Source organism: Phoenix dactylifera, unplaced genomic scaffold (genome assembly GCF_009389715.1).
Source record: "Phoenix dactylifera cultivar Barhee BC4 unplaced genomic scaffold, palm_55x_up_171113_PBpolish2nd_filt_p 000843F, whole genome shotgun sequence".
Classification (NCBI taxonomy): domain Eukaryota; kingdom Viridiplantae; phylum Streptophyta; class Magnoliopsida; order Arecales; family Arecaceae; genus Phoenix; species Phoenix dactylifera.
In genome coordinates this window covers 6,183-12,998 of record NW_024068208.1, presented here as the reverse complement: position 1 = coordinate 12,998, position 6,816 = coordinate 6,183, and the positions used below count along the sequence as shown (strand labels likewise).

At 40.2% G+C, this 6,816-nt stretch overlaps 1 long non-coding RNA gene across 2 annotated transcripts; it reads right to left on the bottom strand.

Annotated features, from left to right (window-relative positions):
- Positions 1 to 506: 506 nt before the first annotated feature.
- On the bottom strand, positions 507 to 3,865 carry LOC120107369. 2 transcript variants are annotated; one of them, XR_005509196.1, is made up of 3 exons: positions 1,816 to 3,865; positions 702 to 1,050; positions 507 to 602 (listed from the first exon to the last, which is right to left on the bottom strand). It is a non-coding gene; the product is annotated as an uncharacterized LOC120107369 (long non-coding RNA). The 2 variants fall into 2 exon arrangements; XR_005509197.1 differs by lacking the exon at positions 702 to 1,050.
- Positions 3,866 to 6,816: the final 2,951 nt, after the last annotated feature.

The window sequence follows — 6,816 nt, the reverse complement described above, 5'->3', positions numbered from 1 at the left end:
AGAAAAGAAATGAAATGCTGAAATCCAAAAATACGTGTGCTGATGAGCGAACCCTTCAGCAAGAGACTCAGTTGTCTAACTAGGTGGCTTTGATTACACTAGAGATCCCAACTGGATTTGGCTTTGGAGACTTGATGAGGCCAACATCAGATCAAGCTAGGTGAATATAGTCCTTGAGCCGTATTAATTCTCATCGGAGCAATGCTAACATGTCTTGGTAACTACTAAGAGAGAACTAATTTTTCACAAATTGTAAAAGGTCTATTAAAAGTGTAAAATGCTCCATTAAAATCTTCTCCTGAATGCAATAATTTTGCAGCAAAAGCATTTCTAGCAAGGTGCTATCAATTGCAATTTTTCTAGACAATGAGGAACTAAAGCCACATGTCCAATAAAGCCATTTTTATCAAGACATGAGAATAGTTATGATGCATTAATTTGCTTCCTTTCTGTTCACAAAGAAAGAGCAAATCTGCCACCTTGTCATGTCCTCTAGCTCTTAGTTTCCTGCACATAGGAAGGACCCACTAGTCACCTGCCATTCATGTGGGTCTCGCCATATCGATGCCTTTCAATTATTTTTATTGTTTGTGCTGGTCACACTGTTGCACAAATAGAAGAAGATGTCATTTCAACTATTAACAGTACCTAATTATAAAATAAACAAGATTAACTTAATATGGCTTTCATAGAAAGGGCACCTGCAAGGCATTCAAAGCCCATTATGAAGTGGTCAATGTTCAGGCCTATGAGAACTTTGTGATAAAGGTTCTCTTTTCTCGCACCACATTCCTAGGGAACATGGCCTCTTTCTCTCCTTTCACCCCATCTTTTCCTTATTTTTTTCTGTGAAACTTTATATTCTTTCTATCAAAATTGTTTGGAAGATAGCTTATTACCTTTTCACTGACCGTTTTATATTTTTTAACTCCAGTTTTTCCATTCTTCAAATTATGTGGAAAGACTGGAATAATGGAAAAGATTCTGGTTTACAGATGGCTTTGGGAGATTTCTTATTGATTTCCATGTCAAAATAGAGAGCTGAGCCTCCTGCAAGGATATGTACGAAACATTCAGTATATTTTTCATTACATGTCTCATGCGCAAGGAAATATATTGATGCATATATTGACATAGCTATATAATATACATGCAGTATGTTAACATATTTGTAGAAGAAGAGGAAAACAAGAGAAAAAGAGAGAGAAAAAAATGATTTTATTTTTCTACTCCATCATATTCGGTATATCTCAAGGGTTATATATGCTCGTGTACAAACTTCATACAAGAAAACTAATACATGATGATATAAGATCATGTTAATAAAGAAAAATATTACTCGCAGATATAAGTTATTATGTAATTTCTAAAATTACTCTAACAAGATCATGCTAACAAAGAAAAATAATACTGACTGATACAGGATCATACTAACAAAGAAAAATATTATGGGCTGATATAGGTTATTACGTGATTTCTAAAATTATGCTAACACGATACTAAGTTGGAGTTTGAAAGTATAAGTCAGTAAAAACCCAAAACCGAACCTCCAATCGCAACTTTATTTACTCAACCTACTCCATGTTTTTAAGCTACAAAATTCTGGGAGTTAATTATTCAGTCTTTCTTTTCCCTTGTGAACCTTCAAATAGAAATGAAATATAATAACTGCTCTTTCTAATGCAAGACTGAAGAAAGTAGCCCACATCGAAATCGCATGCATGTTCCTTTCAAGATGTTCATGGTTCAATATCTTCAGAATTTTTGCTAATCCTAAAGCTAAAGTAAAAAGAAGAAAGAGAAGCAGAAATTCACCTGAACTCAGGATTTGATATAGCACGACCAGCGAAAGGAAATGTCGAACAAAGAAATTTTGTACGAGCGTCGATGTTATATTTTACTGAGGAACTCGATGATCCTCTTTGGGAATGAAGAAGAGTGACCAAGTGTATTCGCTTCGTTCAAACATCAACTCCAACAAGACAAAGTTCAGGGAAAACAATCCTCTCTTTCACCTGAAGGCAAAACAACCAAATAGAGCAGGAGATCACAACATCTTCCAAAAAATATTAGAAAAAGAGAACTCGTCACAACAACAAAATTATTCATAAATAAACTCCTTATAGTAGCTAAATATTAGAAACAAACCCATGGCTAACATATTTTGTCCATTCTATAATTTCATGATACTTGTATTGTTATGTGGCTGTAATAGTCTCACTCTTCTACTCTGAAACAGCCAATATTTCCATAATGGCTTGACATGCTATAGCTGATATATTGTAGAACTACTGATAAACTACATTACCCAGTTATGATCCCAACGATCTGCGGTTCTAGAAGGGGTGAACTGGGAGAAATCCTAATCATTGATTCCTTTGATTTTTTTTTTTTTTTTTTTTTTGCATGATGTGGCTGTCCAAGGATTCGAACCCATGCTATTGTTCTTGTAATACTACTGATACATCTGAAAAATCCTCAAAACTGTCATTTCAACTGAGATAAACCAATATACTTGCATACTTGTTCATCTTGATATTTGTTTGCCAAGATAACTAGGATACCAGCATTCAAAAACTCTGTGATATTGTCAAGGCACATCCCATTAGCATATATCCCCATAGTCCTTAGGACCTATTTCCTCATTTCTGCAATATTAACACATGCACATGTTAACAGTGTTTCATCTAACAGGAAGTAGTGACATTTGGTATCAAACTAATACGTGGATATTTGAACTGATATAGCATCATTTTAAGTTTTTTTTATATTAAAAAAACCTAGAGGTTTGCTGTTATTTTCTAAAACACAAGGAAGCTGTTCGGCCTATGTGGCTTCATTCAGTTAGAGGCACCAAGTCAATTGTTCCACCTATGTCAACTTTGTGTGCTTTCTAAATTTTGAGGCATACAAATTGCCTATGATGGATCAAGAACCAGAATAACTGCATGGATAATGTCTTTCCTAGTTCTAGATACAAATAGGATCTCTCATACTAGGAAAACAAAAAAGAGACCCAGAGATAGAAGGGGATTCGCATGGCATGAGCCTAAATCACTGTGCTAGTGCAGGCTATACTGTTGAGACAATTCTAACCAAGATGCTTCACCATTCTTAACTATAATATAACTCTAATTGAAAACTAAATAGCATTTTCTCAAAAACAGCATTTCTTTGATAAAGATCTTCTGGAAGGCGCAACTGGAGGACAGTAACCACTAGTATGTCACAAGGCTTCATAAGAAGTGGTCCTCATGGCCTTCTTTTGACAAGTTAATAAAAGTTCTCTTTGCCACCTCCACTTTTTGGGTAACAAAATTATTGCTATCTGCTTCTCAGCTGCTGGACTTTTTTTTCCTGATACTAACATTTTCTTTTCCTGCACAACTTAAAATTTTTCTCAATGTTTGTCCTTAAAAATGGTCAATAACCTTTTAACCGTACAGTACCTATAAAGGTTCACGGGCTCATACCTAAAATCAGTCTTTAGTGGCCTTGACAACAGTCAACACATAAATCTATTACATCCATTACAGACTCTGATCATTCAAGGATCAGTCCTCTGTTGGTTGAAACAAAGTAAAAAACCATCAAAGGAATTGTTGTGGTTAAAGATAGAATTTTTACTCCTCCAAAAGAAGACTTCAGGGGAGTTTTCAGGGATTTCCAGCTCAAGGAGAAAACCAAGCAAGTGAAATCAAGATTGTGGACATTAACCAAATTTGTCTAATAAGACTAGAGGCCTCTGCATTGTCTGTAGAGAAATCCTTGGTTTTCAACAAGAATGTATAAGAACAAATTACAGGGTCAACTACTCTCAAGATACATGAAGTCCATTTTTTTCCCCATTTTTTACCTACTTGTCTATCATGCTTCCACCAGAAGTGCAGATTGTTTGCCTCTAATATCTGCGCGAAAGGAAAAGAAGTTAATCACTGAAAAAAGACTAGATAAAGAAAGGTATCTTAGTAGCAAAGGAGAAGGCTAGATGCAATCAAGCTAGCAGCATCATGCTGTTACCATCGACTGTATGCAAGGCAAATAGCTTATGTCACATGTATCATGCATGTTGGTTTCATTTTTAGCCGAAAAATACATGTAAAGCAAGAACTCTACCTTCAACACTTGCAAACACAAGAAGATTAACAGTGGCATGACATAGCCAGGATTCAAAACTTAGGTTCTTAAATAGGCAATGTATTGTCGCTATATTACCATACTGCAAGAGTTACATTGCAAACATTATATAGTGAACATTTTAATAGTGTAAATGGTGTCAATAAGAACAGATATCAAGACCTAAAAATACCGCCAGAACTGTAGGGTTTTTTTTTTTTAATAACAAAAGAAGAAACGGTCATAGATCTACCATTATATGTCATGATAGTAAAATAAGATTAGAGCTGCCTGCCCTAAAACAAAGGACCCAACCTTCAATAGTCACCTAGTACAGTAAGCATATTAATATAACTTTCCACCATCAAGTCTAAATTACAAAGTACATAGGTGATAGGTCTATTTTTCAACCTTCAAATTAAAAAGAAAGGTAAAAGTAATCCTTCCCACTGTGGGACCAGAAAAGGTAGCTAGGATGAAAACCACAAGGATTGCTGGTCTTTGATGGTTCCATGTGTTCAGGAGTCATGCTGTAATTCTTAAAGGCAGAGCAAGCATAGAAGGAGAAGCAAAAAAAAATTTCACCTTATTTGAGGATTTTACCAAGACCAACTCCCAAATGCAAAATGTGAAACTAAGAAGCTTTGGACCAAAGCATTTAATATCGACTTATCTAAGCATCAGAAACCAATGAATAAAAAGGTCTTTTTACTCCACTTTCAAAACATTAACTCCTGCAAGACAAGTTCCAAAGAAAATCCATCCCATGTTTCACGCGATTGCATAGCAACCAGGTAGCACAGGAAGCCACACCAATAAAAGCTCATCCATCTACCAAGAAAGATTATAAAGAAAGGAGGCACTGGCCAACACTTGCAAAACTAACTTACGGGTGATTCATAAAGAAAGGAGCACTGGCCAACACTTGCAAAACCAAGTCAAGTGAATTCATAAAAGCATTACTCAGTAGGTGAGAGAGGATAAATAAAATAGGTGGGAATGCATCTACTAGAAAAGATGGAACCATTTATCAAACTCTGTTACAACAAAAGGTTGGAAACTTTTTGTACTATTATTCTGCCTATAACAATAATGGATCTACTATGCTTACACTCCTACCGGCTTGACTCCCCTGACCCTCCCCTTTGTCTCCACATTGCCCTCCATGTGACCTTGCGACCTTTCTCTCCCTTCCTCTCCTGTCAACAATTTGTGGCGGTTCCATTCCCATTAAATACCTCTCTCTTCCACTCTGCCTCCCAATCCCTTCCCCCCTCCCTTCCCTGCTTTCTTAAAAATCCAAACTTTAGCTAGTCTAATTTACCGAAATCCAAACTTTAGATCTGCCAATGGCTTCTCTGCTCTCTCCCACTATCCTTCTACTCTTTCTCCTCTTCCTCCACCTCAGTTTCTCCATTTTCTTTCTCGGCCCCTGCCTTCCCAACTCCAAAAATCGCAGCTCCTGAGCAGAAGAAAGTTCATCTCCATGGAGGGTGAGGAGGAACCGGCCTCAAAACCCCTCCTTTTCCAAGAAAAAACCTATCTTGGGGACCAAAAACCAAACCAAACTCATCAAACCCAAGAAAAACCAAACTCCACCACCACCATTTCCACCGCCGCCACCCCCGAAATCCAAGCTCAACAAAACTCTCACCTCCACCCCCCAAAACCTCCAATTCCACCAAGCTCGTCAAACCCACCAAACTGACCAATCCAACTCTACCAATTCCGCCAAATCCGAGCTCAAATCGCTCAAATTATCCTCCAATTCCACCAAATCTTCCAAGAAAATCCTGGATCCACCCGTTCCCAGGAACAAGACCGCCACCTCCAAACCGGGCCACCGCCGGCGAGAAGAATTCCAAACCAAAGCCGAAGCCGAAGTCCGCCACCGCCAAACCAGAACCCTGGCTCGCCGGCGACGAGGGCGACGCGACCTCATCGCCGAGTTCCGCGACCTCCCGACCCGCCTCCCAACAATCCCTCTTCCCCGACCTCCAGCGCCTCTCCACCACCTCGAAGGCCTACCTCTCCGCGCCACCGCGAGATCGCCGAGGGCGTCAAGCCCTTTGTGGGAAAAAGTTTTCGCTCCCAAAATAGCCTCCATCGCCTCCGTTCTATTTCTCGTTCTGCCCCTGCTTCTCGTCACCGCGCTCTTCCGCCGCCTCCGCTCTTACCTCTCCCTCCACCGGCTCCTCGTCTTCATCCGGCCTACCTCGCCATCTACTTCGCGACGCTCGCGTCACCGCCCTCGTGACCGGACTCGAGCCGCTGAGATTTTTCTACGCGACGTCGCGTCGTCGTACGCGTGGACGCAGGCGGCGCAGACGTTCGGTATTTGCTATACTTGGGTGGTGCAGCTGATCAATTTAGTGGTGGTGTTTCCGCCGGTGAGGGGGCGGGTGCCGGGCGAGGGTGTTTGGGCTGGCGCAGATGTTGGTCGGGCTGGCGGTGGGATGCACTACTACGCGGCGGTGTTCCACCGGCGGTGACTGGAGATCCCCGCGGCCAACTGGCGGGTCCACGCGGTCTACGCCGCGTGCTTCCTCGTGACTGCGCGTGCGCGCGGGCAGAGCGCCGGAAGAAGGACCTACCTCAACGACGGGGGAGAAGACGGGAAAAAAAAGCTAAAAAAATAAAAAAATATATATATTGGGGCATTTTGGGAACGAGAAGAGGGCATAATGGGAAGAGGAATAA